Source organism: Crinia signifera, chromosome 1 (genome assembly GCF_055691185.1).
Source record: "Crinia signifera chromosome 1, ASM5569118v1, whole genome shotgun sequence".
Lineage (NCBI taxonomy): Eukaryota > Metazoa > Chordata > Amphibia > Anura > Myobatrachidae > Crinia > Crinia signifera.
Genome location: NC_139217.1, coordinates 298,934,388 through 298,950,417, shown reverse-complemented (window position 1 = coordinate 298,950,417; position 16,030 = coordinate 298,934,388). Strand labels below are relative to the sequence as shown.

At 45.6% G+C, this 16,030-nt stretch overlaps 1 long non-coding RNA gene across 1 annotated transcript in view; it reads left to right on the top strand.

The window, feature by feature from the left end:
* The first annotated feature begins 5,745 nt into the window (after positions 1–5,745).
* Positions 5,746–16,030, top strand: part of LOC146028783 (uncharacterized) — a 40,042-nt gene continuing 29,757 nt past the window's right edge. Inside the window, exons 1-2 of the long non-coding RNA XR_014455267.1 lie at positions 5,746–5,785; positions 6,197–6,390. This is a non-coding gene — a long non-coding RNA (uncharacterized LOC146028783). The remainder of the gene's footprint in view (positions 5,786–6,196; positions 6,391–16,030) is intronic.

Genomic DNA, 16,030 nt, shown 5'->3' with positions numbered 1-16,030 from the left:
CCACTGCTGCTTATTGCCAAAGGTGCATCCTTCATCGATATTTACCACCATCAGTGTCCTCCATCAATACTTTCCACCGTCAGTGTAGCATCTGCTATCCTCCTCTTCATTGGTGATCCCCTGGTCGATGTTTCCCACCATCGGTGCTCCAATGCTGTGACATAGCCTCCATATTCTCCAGGTCCACAGCGGTCCTTGATAAAGCTGCATTTGGAAGAGCAGTGAAACGCATTGGGGACCCACAACTGCTCCCCCCCTACTATTCGTTGGTGGATCTGAACCAGCCCTACAGTTCCCTGGACACTCAGTTTAAACATCTTGTGCATGGTCCCACCGGAAATCCGCTTTTCATCCATTCACCTCGGGAAAGCACTGCAAGGAATTGCCTCCAGTGGGACAATTTCCAGCAAAACCCAAGCCACCCAACTAGTGAGGATTTGGCATGTACTGGACACCCACATCATTAATGGAATAATGGGATTTACAAATAATACCCTTCAATCAGCCACAACTCAAATAGGAGCACCTCCTAAATTGGAGTGGACTAAACATCATATCCCAGGAGTGGTAAATATACCATCATCTTGTACTATTAAAACGGGACTGTATATTCTCAAGGGCATCCTAGGAACAGACCCGCCATTTATTGTATACATATAGTATATCAATTTGGGCAGTATTATACAAGGTACTATTTATTTTAGTATCGTATGTTTATTAATTATTGTGATTGGCCAATAATACATTCTTATATTTTTTTATTTATTTTAAATAACATTTTTATTTTTTTAGTATTCTATTGCTGACAATCCATCCGTATTATTCAGGGCCGTCTTAACAGCAGTGTGGGCCCCTGGGCAAAGCAATTCACTGGGGCCCTTACCCATTCTCCCCTCCTAGGGGTGGGGGGTGCTATCAGCAGCAGCTTTGATGTCCCACGGATGGCAGGGGGTGCTCTATCTTCCATTCAACATGTAGGACCTGGAGCAGTAACTTCTGCTAATTACTCCTTTACTGCACAGGTGGTGGGAGGGAGAACACTAACGTATGGAAGGGGGCACTGAGCTGAATGAAGGGTCCCTTGTAAATGACTTCCAGGGAGGTAGGGGGTGTTTTATATGCAGGGGAAGGTTGGGTAATGCAGTGGGCTTAGTATTCGTCATTTTCCGGTGGAAGGGCAGCTTGTTTGACTGCAGATATCGCCATTATCTGGAAATAGATTTCTTAGCCTTCAATAGTATAAAAACCTAGAGTCCCAACTTTCAGGAGGTGCTGGGAACTTGGGGATCAGAGATCTGGAGCCAGAGCAATCCATTGACAAAAATATAAAACTGTACACCAGACATTTGGAGCTGGAGCAGGGACCGGCTGCTGGAAGGCTGATATCTCTGGTTCTGGGAATGATAGAGACAAGCCGCTAGTGTTGACAGAAAGGGGAGAGTCCCAGCTTTTGGAATATTCTCCTGGAATATTAAGTTAGAGAGAACCTGAGAAATATTACTGGGAATTGCAATTAACAGTTCAGATGTGGACTGATGCTTTGAAGTTGGATATCTCCAGTTCCCCAAGGCCGATTTTCAAAATTCTGGTATCCCTGGAAAAAGGGAATCCTCAGCTATAAGAATTGGGCCCCTATACAGCTGGGGCCCCTGGGCAAGTGCCCATTAAGCCCATTTGAAAAGACAGCCCTGGTATTATTGTGTTTACTCTGGACTTCATCAATGTTACTACACTGCACCAGGCACCCTTCAGTATTATATAGGCTTTGGATTTCGTCAGTGTTACTACACTGCACCAGCTTGTCTTTACCACCTATGCTATATATATTGTTGGACTTCATCATTGTTCCTAAACTGCAGCTATACCATCTTGCTTTTAAGAATAATGTATGTCTTTTATTGCCTGAAACTGCATGGGTTTTCAAAGATAGCGGGTGCTAGAATGAACACTACAATACTAGCCTTCAAAGTCTTCAGTTAACCGTATTGTCTTCTGTGGTCAATACAGACTTTACTTTTTACCTTGTGGTCACATCTAGCTATTGTCCAGGGTGTCTCTGGAATGCACAGTACCCTAAGTGCTATAGCTCCTCGGTTCCAGTACCAGTCTTTCCTTACACCCATGGTTATTTCCAGCCAGGATCTGACCACAGGTGTGACAATGATATTGCACAGCCACAAGGAAGTGACTGTGTAATACCGTACAGTAAATATGCTAATGAAGCAGGATGTGTCTGGTGTAAATGGATCTCCTTTACCTGCTTCCATGATCTAATGTTACATTTCAAGATGCATCATTAGAATACTCTGCAGGACCATCGGTCAACTGAGTAACCTATAAAGATCATTGAATACAAATTTGCATGTGTATGCACAGATAGCCCATTCAAGTGCTGGGAGTAGTGCATTGGAGGGTTGCTGAATTGTGGTGCTCAATCGCATATCTAAGGGACTCTTAGGTCCCTTAGATATACATGCACCCTCGACAGGAACAGCCGATGTTGTCAGCTGCCGATACCCGCGTCACCGGGCGATTTGACTGGGAACACCCATGGGCAAATCCCCCGGCCCGCTGCCCCATGCCCGCAGTCTTGGGTGCATGAGCCCTGCAAACACTCTGTTTCCCTTGGCCACTCACACCCTGTGCATGCACATGCGCATTTAAAAACCATTGCGCTTGCATATGAATTTGCATGCGAGCGCGTGGACCGGAATAACACCCATAGTACAGTTGGTAATTATCATACTGATATACTTATCGGCCAAGTCCTCCAAAAAGTGATTATCATTATGTTATATGGGGGCAGATGTATTAAGTCTGGTGAAGAAATAAAGTGGAAGGTGATACGGCTCCAGCCAATCTGTCAAACTAATGGGCCCCATACATCAGCAATTAATTGTGACAATCCTGAGATCTGGAGATGATTTCCACAATTAATTTTAGATGTGTGGGCTCCCCCTTTTGGCCATCCCAATCAACAATTAATAGGGATCGCCAATCGATTGCTGAATCAGATTTTTAAACATGCCTAATAATCTGGTATTATCTGCGGATCTTTTTGATATGTGTGGGCATTCCCAATTCGTCTTCTTCATCTATTTACATTATGAACAGCTGAAATGACAATCGATTGGGCAATTTCCAGATATGAAGATGCAATCTTTAGATGGAAAAATCTGCCGATCACTGAAATAAATCTGTAATGTGTGGGCAAGTCAAATGGATTGTAGAATCCATTTATCTGGCCAAAAAATCCCTGGATCTGGAAATCCAATAATTGTGATTGCTGCTGTAACTGTCATTTTTCAAACATAGCTGATGGCAGGTGTGTTATCACCTACTTTATCTCCACTTTATCTCTTCACCAGGCTTAATACATCTGCCCCATGATCTTTTATTTCTAAATTACTGACACATCTTCTAGCTCTGTACACTGAATGGATTATGACAAGAACAATTACATAGGATGATATAAACCAGAAGATAATGATTAGCCTTCCTAAATGAGTTTCAAATGAATAGGTGCTGAAAACACTTGATACATAAGATGGTGGTGGAATAACAATTGTAATTGCTGGTGGTACAAGTACTTGTGGGTATTGTATGGTAGCAGCTAAAGTAAATAGTAAATCAGTGACTAAAGGTGCCCATACACTGTACAATTATTGTATGCAATTTGGTACTTGTGTATTATAAGGGCGCCCACTAAGCAAATAGCTTAGTGCCCTATTCTGCGTAGTGAGATCGCATCGCATGCAATTTGCATGCAACGCGATGGTACTAGTTCATTTTCACTGTACCCCTGGCCGCGGATCACATCGCATGCAATTTGCGTGCGATGAGATGGTACTAGTTCATTTTCACTGCACCCCTGCCCGCGGATCGCATTGCATTGCGATGCGATTTAGCACACCCCCACTATCCACGTCAGCCTGAAGAGTGGCGAGCCCCGCGAGGGGATGTGGAACGCATCCTCCCGACCCTTTCATACCCCCACTATCCACGTCGGCGTGGAGTTGAATTCCTAAAGTGTGGCGAGCGTAGCGAGCCACCGAGCCTGAAGTGTGGCGAGCGGCTGCGAAAAACTAGCCCAAAATGTGGCAAGTGGACACGGGGCTCACCATGCTTTGGGCTAATTTTTTTTCTGCAGCCCCTCTCGGAGCTCGCCACATTTTATAAAATCAACTCCACGCTGACGTGGATAGTGGGGTATGAAAGGGTCGGGAGGATGCATTCCGCGTCCACTCACCACGCTTCAGGATGACGTGGATAGTGGGGGTGTGCTAAATCGCGATGGCATGGGATTTGCTTGCGATGCGATCCACGGCCAGGGGTGCCGGGGAATCTAACAAGTACCATTGCATGTAATTGCATGTGATGCGATCAGTGGTGTAGCATGAAGCTATAGCACCCGGAGCAAGCTCATGTCACGGCGCCCCCCCCTTCCATATTTTCATGCGTGGTGCCAGCGCCCAGGGGCAAATGCAGGAATTTTATAGGGGAGTTTCCATATGTATGTAAGCAGCCTAACCCTAATGCTGTGTACACACGGGGAGATATATTGCTCAGTTTCTCCTTTACATCAGCGACCAGAGATGGACGCTGATGAAAAAGAAACTGCCGGGGGGAGCCCGGCAGTGGTAATCAGCTGGTCACAGGAGCATGTTCCTGCGACCAGCGATCACCACAGGGGCAAAAACGGGAGCGCGCACCTGGCGATATATCGCCGGTGCACACTCCCATTGCGGGCAATATGGTCGCTCAGCGACCATATTTCCCGTGATTTTGCACAAAATCGCCCCTGTGTGTACGCACCTTAACCCTCCCCCCTGCAAGCTATCCCTCCCTAACTGCTAGTGCTTAACCCTAATGCCCCACTGTCTAATCCATAGCCCCTCTTAAGTGCCTGAACCTCCTCTCCCCACAGCCTAGATCCAAGATCATATTAAATTCTAAAAATTAAAGGGTCATTGTTTTTTGCATAAGTCACTTTTTAATAATATCAGGTGCACAACATAATTTAGTTATACATACCCAACACACAGCATACATAGATACATATACACACACACACACACACACACAACAAATAAATACATACATACATACATACATACATACAGTACATGCATAAGACATATACACACACATACACAACACACCAGACATACACACAAGACACACAGCATGATGCATACATAACACACATCATACATACATACATACATACATACATACATACATACATACACAGCACACATATATGATACACACAGCATACATACATACATACATACATACATACATACATACATACATACATAGCTTACAAATAAGCATACACAAAGCACATACCACCAGCAGATGATGAGGACAGGATGAGGTCTCAGTAGCTCTCTCCCTGCTGTGTCACCCGGAAATGAACTCACTGCAGAGAGGAGCAGCAGTCAGCTGTTCTCTCGCAGTGTATATGTGCCTCAGAGGTCTCCCCAGCCTGTCTCCGTCTCTGGGGGGGGGGGGTGTTAGAGGAAGGAGGGCTTGGGGTGAGTACCCCCTGGACTCCCCCCTAATCCATGTCTGGAGAGCATCCACAGCCAGTGTTATAGACAGTGAGATAGCGCTGGATTTCATCTCAGCTCAACAGGGGAAGTCAGTAAGCTCAGCCCGGCTACTGCCTGTCACTGCTCCGCATCAGGTGGTTTGCTAAAGAAGCCACCTGACGCGGAAGCGCTGAGAGCTGTGTACAGGCAGTAGCCGGGCTGAGCTTGGATAACTTCCACTGTGGGTAAGCTGCAATGACAGCCAGCGCTAGCTCAGTGTCTAGTATAACACTGACTGCCTGCGGCTGCGCTGGGTTTTAAGGGATAATGGGGCTTTCTTGTGGCTGCAGGCAGCCACAACATTAATTGAAATCCCCTGTGTGCGCCAATGCGAGGTGCTGCCGCCCGGAGCACAAGCTCCGCCGGCTCCACCTTAGCTACGCCTCTGGATGCGATGCGATCTCTACGCCAGCGTACGTAGTCAAATTGGGCACCCTCATAATACAGATAATACTGTGCAGCTTCCAGCAATGCGACAAGGTTTGAATGAATAGACATAATGCAAGGTAGAAACACAGAATAGCCACTGTTAATCATCACTGTTCTTCACCATTAACCCAAACCTTACTCCTCTCCCTTACTTTCTTGGTGAACAGGTACTATTGCAATATCACCAATCCAGCTCTGAGTAGGTGTTTGCCTGGTGATTCTCATTGGGACCATGCTTGCTGCAGCCTGTAGGAGAAAGCATGGAGAGTTGCTCCTCATGTTCAGCATCAGCAGCTGTCACACTGAGGCAGTGGACGTCTCCAAAGGAGCAACAGAAATAGCAACAGTATTGACAGCCGAGGTTAGTGCAGCTAAGGGGGTGCAGGTGAGACATGGGTGACAAAGGGAAGGTGGAGCTGAAGCCACAATCTCAGAGAGCAGAGATATATTTCAGGTTAGCATCTAGTTAACTCCTTTCAGATACCATACTCTTCAGCAATATGCTGCATAGCACCTGTCTCTCCTGTCTGTTGTTCTGCCTCCTTCTCACTAACAGCAGTAGCCTAAGCAGGACCTGTTTGTCAGTCAGCTGCTTGATGATGCTTCCTAATCACAGTGGCTGCAATAGGAGACAGACGAGTTCTACAACGGTATCTGTACTGTATAAAAGTCACACTCTTCTTTATGATATGATGGTCACTGATTTTTTTATATTGTATGGAAGCCACCGATATTTTATATTGTATCGAAGCCTCCTGTCAGATGCCAGCATGGACCCCCCTGCCCGCTCCCCAGACGGTGCAACAGGTACCCCCCGGCAACGGGGCGCCCCCACCCCGACTCGCCTGGGGCACTCCGGTGCCTTGCACCGACCCTGCCTGCGCTTTATCACATTGATCCCCTCCCTCACCCCCTTGCCTGCACTGTATCACACTGACGCACTCCCTCACCCTGTGGCCTGCCCTCTATATTATTAATGCACTCCCTTACCCTGAGGCCTGCCCTCTATCACACTGATGCACTACCTCACCCTGCAGCCTGCTCTTTATCAGACTGACTCACTTCCTCCCCTGCAGAGTGCGCTCTATCACACCAACGCACTCCCTCACCCTGCGGCCTGCCCTCTATCACACAGAGCACTCCCTCACCCTGCGGCCTGCCCTCTATCACACCAACGCACTCCTTCACCCTGCGGCCTGCCCTCTATCACACTGACGCACTCCCTCACCTGCAGACTGCACTCTATCACACTGACGCGCTCCCTCACCCTGCGGCCTGCCCTCTATCACACTGATGCACTCCCTCACCCTGCGGCCTGCCCTCTATCACACTGATGCACTCCCTCACCCTGCGGCCTGCCCGCTATCACACTGACACGCTCCCTCACCCTGCGGCCTGCCCTCTATCACACTGATGCACTCCCTCACTCCGCAGCTTACACTATATAACACTTATGTAATCCCTCCCCCTGTGGCCTGCGTTCTATCACACTGATACAATCCCTCAACCCGTGACCTGCTCTCTATCCCCCTGATTTAACCCCTCACCCTGCGGCCTGCCCTCTATCACACTAACGCCTTCCCTCACCGTGTGGCCTGTGCTCTATAACACTGATGCGCTTCTTAACCCTGCGGCCTGCATTCTATCACACTAATGGCCCCCCTCACCGAGTGGCCTGTGCTCTATAACACTGATGTGCTTCCTAACCCCATCCTCCCACAGCCTAATCCTGACCCTCCTCGCTAGTACCCTGTGGCTTAACTTGCATACCGTTCGGCTGAGGGACTCGGGAGGGAGGGGAATGGAGATACATTTTTGTTGAGGTACTGAGCGGTGGGGGCATACTTTGGGCCCCTCAGAACCAGCGGCGTAGCTACGTTTTGGGCTCCCCCCGCCGTTAGGGGGGGAGCCCCCCGCCGCCCATTCAAACCCCCCCAATCCCCCGCAGCCTTACCTTTCGCGCTGGTCCCGGCGGCTCCGTTCTTCTGCTGAGAAACACCACAAAATGGCCACCCCCATACAGCAGACAGTTTCAGAGAACTGTGTGCTATATGGGGGCGGCCTTTTTGTGGTGGTCCTCAGCAGAAGAACGGAGCCGCCGGGACCAGTGAAATAGGTAAGCCTGCTGGGGATTGAGGACAGGTGTAACTATAGTAAAAGGAAGGTAAGATTCTGCGCTTCCACTCGGATGCGACACGGTCCCTGGTAGTATCACCTACTACAAAGAATACAGTAAAAACAGAGATAGGGGCCTGCGCTTCCTATTGGGGAGGATGTTCTTTATCCTTTGGATATGAGGTTTTCTTCTTTAAATTAATTTTGACCTCAGGAAAAAACAGAAAGACATCTCATGGTGTAGAATAAATGGTATGGGTTAAATTCCACTTTTTATAATGGTGAGATGCCCGTACCGTATAAGGGCCTCCTCTTAGGCCAAACAATGCACGTAGATCAGGGGTCACACACAATTGTTAAACCAGGATATCGGATCCTTCCACTTCCCTCAGAGATAGAAATACAGAGGGGAAAAGACTCATAGCGTAAAAAGTAACTTTTTTTAATAAATCCACATACATAAACAGAAAATCACTCTTAATAAAATGCCTGGTACCGTATCTGGCCTTATAAAAAGGCTAAGTTTGGAGCTTAGTGTGGGGTCAGATGATAAGACCCGGGTAGACCACCGCACGTAGTCTCCGCAGAGCAGTCTCAGTAACAGGTCCAGATAGGGATCCCAGGTACCTCCAGTTCACCAACGCGTTTCGACTTTCCAAGTCTTCCTCAGGGTGTGTGGAAAGTCGAAACGCGTTGGTGAACTGGAGGTACCTGGGATCCCTATCTGGACCTGTTACTGAGACTGCTCTGCGGAGACTACGTGCGGTGGTCTACCCGGGTCTTATCATCTGACCCCACACTAAGCTCCAAACTTAGCCTTTTTATAAGGCCAGATACGGTACCAGGCATTTTATTAACCCCTTCATGACAGAGCCAGTTTTTGCCTTCCTGACAGAGCCCTTTTTTTCAAATCTGGCATGTATCACTTAAGTGGGGATAACTTTTTTTTGCTTTTACTTATCCCAGTGATTTTGAGATTGTTTTCTCGTGACACATTGTACTTCAAGTTAGTGGTAAATTTTCGTCGATACAGTCTGTGTTTTTTTGTGAAAAATACCAAAATGTCGTAAAAAAATGGAAAATTTTGCGATTTGCAAAATGTTAAATTTTCTGCTTGTGAGACAAATAATCTTACCACTCAAAATAGTGAATAACTAACATAGACCATATGTCTACTTTATGTTGCCATCATTATTTCAACCTCATTTTCATTTTTTTGGACACTAGGAGGCTTCAAATATGAATAGCAAATTCTCAAATTTTCAAGAAAATTTCAAACTCTGATTTTTTTAGGGACCAGGTCAGTTATGATGTGACTTTGAGTGACTTGTATGTGAGACACCCCCATAAATGATGCCATTTCAAAAACTGCACCCCTCACAGTATTCAAAACAGCATTTTGGAAGTTTGTTAACCCTTTAGGTGTTTCACAGGAATTAAAAGAAAGTGTAGGTGAAATTTCCAAATTTCATTTTTTTTGCAGATTTGCAATTTTAATACATTTTTCTAAGGAACACAGTAGATTTTACTAGAGAAATGTGACTAAAAATTGATTCCCCCAATTCTTTGGTTTTCATAAATATCCTATATGTGGCCCTAGTGTGCACGGTGACCAAACCACAGGCTTCATAATAGAAGGAGCACCTACTTGATTTTGGAGCCTCCTTTTTATGAGATTATTTTTTAGGCACCATGTAGGTTTCTAGGACCATAAGATGCTAAAAGTTAGGTACCCCCCCACAAGTGACCCCATTTTGCAAACTACACCCTTCAGGGAATTCATCTAGGGGTATAGTGTACATTTCAAACCCCCAGGGGTTTCACCAATTGTGGTACAACTGGGCAGTGAAAATGAAAAAAAATAATTTTTCATTTTCACAGCTCAGTTGTATCAAAATTGGTGAAACCCGGGGGGTTTGAAATGTACACTATACCCCTTGATGAATTCCCTGAAGGGTGTAGTTTGCAAAATGGGGTCACTTGTGGGGGGGTTCCACTGTATGGGTGTTTCGGGGGTCATTCAACCAGAATCTGTGCTGCAAAATCCAAAAATCACTCCTTCCCTTCTGAGTCCTGCCATGCACCCAACTGGTATTTTTTGGTCACACGTGAGGCATTGCCGTACTCGGGAGAAATTGGGGCACAGATTTTGGGGTGCTTTGTCTCCTTCATTCCTTGTGAAAATGAAAAATTTTGAGCCAGATCTGCATTTTTGTGTAAAAAAATGTAATTTTTTACAGAAAAATGCAGTTCTGGCTCAAAATTTTTTATTTTCACAAGGAATGAAGGAGACAAAGCACCCCAAAATCTGTGCCCCAATTTCTCCCGAGTACGGCAATGCCTCACGTGTGACCAAAAAATACCAGTTGGGTGCATGGCAGGACTCAGAAGGGAAGGAGTGATTTTTGGTGGTGGAATGAATGGTGGGTGCTATGTCGCATTAGCAAGACCCCCGAAGCACCAATACAGTGGAACCCCCCCACAAGTGACCCCATTTTAGTCACCAGCTTTGGGAGGGGGGCTGGCGCTGCGGCTGGCGGGGGGGTGGGAGGGGTGCTGGCGCTGCGGCAGCCGGGTGGGTGGGAGGGAGGGGGGCTGCCGGGTGGGAGGGGGGGGGGGGGGCTGGCGATCGGTGGTAATCGGTGCGGTATATACACACACACACACACACACATATATATATATATATGTGTGTATATATATATATATATATATATACATATATATATACACACATATATATATATATGTGTGTGTATATATATATATATATATATATATATATAAATATATTTTTCAGTGCATATGTTTATTTTTTTTACTTTTTCTGCAGCTTGATGCTGCTGCGGGGGGGAGGGGGGAGGAGGGCAGCGCTGCGTGCGCTCCAGACGCTCCGGGGGAGCCGCTGCTGCTGCCGGGTGAGTGCCCGGCGGGTTCGAGGGGGGGCTGCACATCGGTGGTGATCGGTGCTGTACTTGACAGCACCGATCACCAGTGAATCCCTGTGTTACCGAGCGGCTTAGCCGCCGGTAACACAGGAAACGCTGTGAATGGCTGTTCAGATTTGAACAGCCAATCACAGCGATCGCCGACCGGGGGGGGCACCCCTGCCCCCCCTGGGCGGCGAGGGGGGATGTCTGCTGTCAGGGACAGCAGACATCACCTAACTGTCACTGCGTCTCTAGACGCAGTGACAGTTAGAAGTCATGACGTATATATACGTCATGTGTCGGGAAGTACTTCCCGACCATGAGGTATATATACGTCAAATGTCGTGAAGGGGTTAAGAGTGATTTTCTGTTTATGTATGTGGATTTATTAAAAAAAGTTACTTTTTACGCTATGAGTCTTTTCCCCTCTGTATTTCTATCTCTGAGGGAAGTGGAAGGATCCGATATCCTGGTTTAACAATTGTGTGTGACCCCTGATCTACGTGCATTGTTTGGCCTAAGAGGAGGCCCTTATACGGTACGGGCATCTCACCATTATAAAAAGTGGAATTTAACCCATACCATTTATTCTACACCATGAGATGTCTTTCTGTTTTTTCCTGAGGTCAAAATTAATTTAAAGAAGAAAACCTCATATCCAAAGGATAAAGAACATCCTCCCCAATAGGAAGCGCAGGTGTAACTATAGCACCGCAGCCCCCGGGGGCCCCATATGCACAGCGCCCCCCCGCGGTGGCGGGGGCTGCGGTGCTATAGTTACGCCACTGCTCAGAACAGTGGAGCCCAAGACGGCTATCCTCCTTGACCCCCCCTTGTCACTGGGCCTGGTTGCAGGACCGTGACAGAGCTTCACCCGTGCTTTTATAAATAGAAATTAAGCACAAATCGCTGTGTGTGTGTGTATGACCAATAGTGATAGCGATGCACGTCCCCGAGCGTTGCGATCGCCGGGCTAGATATTTAAAGCATGCTTGAAATATCGAGTCATCGCCCGTGTTCTCTCTATTGAGAAGATGTGCAGTGATAGATCACTCAGCACACATCGCTGGTGCAGCGCAGCATGCTGAGCAATCTGAGTGAATCAGTGTCACTCCGCACAAAGCTCCTGTTGCCTCGTGAGTACCTTGCATTACTGTTTTAAATTAGTTTTATTATAAAAGGATAATATTGTAGGTAGGACACAGTTGATTTGATTTGATTGGTTCCAAAGCCTTTTCTCACACTTGTGCTAAACCGATTTTGGCAGCTTTTTTTTTTTATCAGCCTGATTCTGAATTGGATTCAGTCCTGGTCATCATTGCGTCTTTGGCTGTATTTTGTCGATGACTTTATGCTAATATCACTACTAAAAACCCCTTCCCTTGTGTACTTCTATCCGAATAGGCACTGCATTATCGTGTTGTGTGTCTTCTATTAGCTTGATGGTAGGAGCAGTTTCTTCATCTTAGTATGGCTTTGAATGTTGAGCCTCTCTTTATGCAACCATTTTCATCACCACGTATATGGCACCCCTGCCACATAAGATACTCCGCTTTGCTTGAGGCTGATTAGCACACCTGTTACCACCTGGTTCTCCCTCCAATATACATATTTAATGTGTGTTCAAATCTTACTGTATCTCTGTAAAAACTCTCGGGATGCATGCATGTATGACTTTTACCTTTCAGAAGACACCATTAAATTGTGTACCTCATAAGCACTTAGGGGTAAATTCACTAAGTTGTGAGTTCTATTGAAAATGGGATGTTGCCCATAGCAACCAATCAGATTCTATCTATTAGTATATTTTAGAAGGTGCTACATAAATAAGTAGAATTTGATTGGTTGCTGTAGGCAACATCCCATCTTCATTCTCCCATTTTAGTAAATTTACTCCTTAAAGTCTATCCAAAATAGACAAAAAAGTGTTGTTTTCGCAAGAAAGTGAACTTAAAGCAAATGTGTGTGTATTTTTTCTGTCAAACACAAGAAATAAGCTATCTTGCTTTCCAAAAATTATGATTATCCGTTTAGTCGAGATTGACCTCCGGACACCCGATGGATCAATGTTCGCCATGTCATTCTGTCTGTTGTTTGTTTCAAGTCCTTCATTTGCATGTTAGTGTCCGATTTGACAATGTCCAACCATTGTGTATGTTGACATCCCCTTTTTCTCTACATGCTTATGAGCCCGAGCACTAGAGTTGTTTCAGTACTTGTTTCCTAGCACGGCACCCATTGTATCGGATGCCATAAGCCTTACAATAGTATGCGATGCACCCGATGTTATACAATTTAAAATCGTATACCATCGCATTGTATGCCATTGTATGCCATATACAATGGTATACGATTTTAAATTGTATAAGCACCCTAATGGGTGTTTTTAATGTTAAATGGCCTCCCTATAAGATTATTAATTGTATAAGCACCGTAATGGGTGCTTACAATGTTAAAAGCACCCCCACGCCACCCCCAGTATCAACGCCAGCCCGAAGCGTGGCGAGTGGCTCGCTGCGCTCGCCACACTATCTAAAATCAACTCCACGCCGACGTGGATAGTGGGGGTATGAAAAGGTCGGAGGACACGTACCACCGCCCCTCGCGGGCTTGCTGCGCTCGCCATGCTTCGGGTTGGCGTTCATAGTGGGTGTGGCGTGGGGGTGCATTTACCATTGTAAGCACCCATTAGGGTGCTTATACAATTAAAAATCGTATAGGGGGGCCAAAATCGCATCGCATGCGTCTGTATGGCATGCAATGCGATACAATGCATAAGATGCCATACGATTGAAAATCGTGGGCACCGTGCTAGGAAACAAGTACCGTTGTTTCTAAGGAGTTGGTTTGCATGGCATGGCCAAAGTATGAAAGTCGTTGCTTGGTGATCTTCCCTTCCAGTGATGAGTTTGGTTTAACACACTCCAAGATGTCCTTGTTCATTGTTCTTGCTGTCCATGGTACATGTAACATCCTCCTCCAACACCATAATTCAAAGGCGTCTATTTTCCTGTGATCTTCATATTTGAGTGTCCAGGTTTAACATGCGTAGGTGGCAATAGGAAATGTAATTGCATTGACCAGTCGTGTTTTTGTTGCAATGTTGATGTCGCTTGCAATTTCATGTTCTGCAATTTTTTGCTTGCATGTGATATTAGTGCAATGGTCAGGTCATTGCTGCAATCTTGTGTATCACCCTTCTTTGCAAGTGGGACAAAGACTGACCTTTTCCGATCCTTTGGTCATGAGTTTGTTCTTCAAATCTGCTGGCAAAGAGTGGTTAGCATTGAAACTGGTAATGGCTTAATTCAGATTGTATGTTGTCGATGCCAGGGGCTTTGTTATTGGGAAGTTGTTTCAGTGCACAGGCAACTTCTTCTGAAAGAATATCTTGTTCCTGCTCAGTCTGTCTGCCCTGGTTAGCCATTTGGCCTGCTCCATTAAAAACAAAATATGCAAGGTAAACATATCTGGCACTTTTACAAAAGTTTCCATAAGGTGAAAATAAGATTGCAGCTGTTCTCTCCAATCAGGCAGATTGATCATGCAAATTAAAGGAGAGAGTTCATAATGTAATACAGCTTTTTAATAATTAAAATCACAATAATAAAATACAATACAATCACACAAAACAAAATGTTGGAACAGGGTATATCCTGCAGGGTGGAATTGGAGAATAATTACTAGGTGGTGTTAGAACAGTTCCAAAATTAGCATAATAAGGTCGGATACTCTGCCTCCACCCAAATGTATACTTGTTGGTTACTCCTCACCACACTCCTGGATACTCACTATCACTCACAATATTGATACTCAGTCATCAATCACCTATGCGTTTCTACCCCAACTGGGGTCTTTTTCAAGGTGTTCAGAAGTCAGTGTGATAATCCCTGTCAATGCGCTGGCTTTATACATCCCCTATTCAATAAGAGTCCAGTTCACACACCCGGGTCCTATACATTAATTCTCTACAAGTACTTTGACCCCTGCGTCCGGACATCTAATTGGTCCCACTTGTTGCCACAGCAACCTAACTAAGCGGCCTCCTATTGTCCCAAACGCGGCTGTTACTTCCGCATACGGAAGATGCTGCAACTTCACTTTCGGTCACTTCCAGACTGTCGTCATGGAGACACGATAAATATATTGCCTGCTTGTTTACACCAGGGATGTTGTCATTCCGTGTACATGGAATACAGTGACTTCCCTCTTAATTACATGGTGGAAGCTAAATATTATATTCCATTATGATTCCATCTTGATCTCGCTTTTACCACAGTGAAATGTCTAAATGTTATTTGAAATAATCTTATAATGTAATGCCTGTTCCATTGCCTGCATATAGGCTCGTTGTGTATTCTTGCCACCTGAGCTTGATTTGTTCTTCATCCAATAATAGTTTACCACTTTGATCTTTGATGCTCGCCGCCTTTCATGGGGCAAACAGTGTATTCGCCTGCTTCACGTATGTATTCTGCATTTAAACATCTGAAATTGGTGTTATTGCCAGAGGCTTTTGCTGCTCGTCTTTTGTTTGCAATTTTGATTGTGGAATCGGATAGCCATTGCGTTTTGTTCACTGATCTTTTGTGGGGGATGTATTTCTCCATTGCATCCACTATGATTTCTTTCATCTCTTTCCATAGTTGATCAGGCTCATTTCCAGTTGGGCTGAGTAAATGGAACAGATTTTTTACCTCAACTGCATTTTGTGCTGGAATATTGCCATCATAGCTGCAAAGCCAGGCAAAGGCTGACCATGTTGTGGGTGAAGTTGCGCACAGCCGCCATAACCCTCCCCCAAAAATGTCCAGACACACCTTTGTTGCCTGGACCACTCCCAAAAAATGATCAGATTTTTACTATGTAAACATGACTAACAAAATCATTGTCATTTGTAGGTATAAACAGGATCAGGAGCTTTGTACATAAAACCCATAGTCTCCAGATTAATGT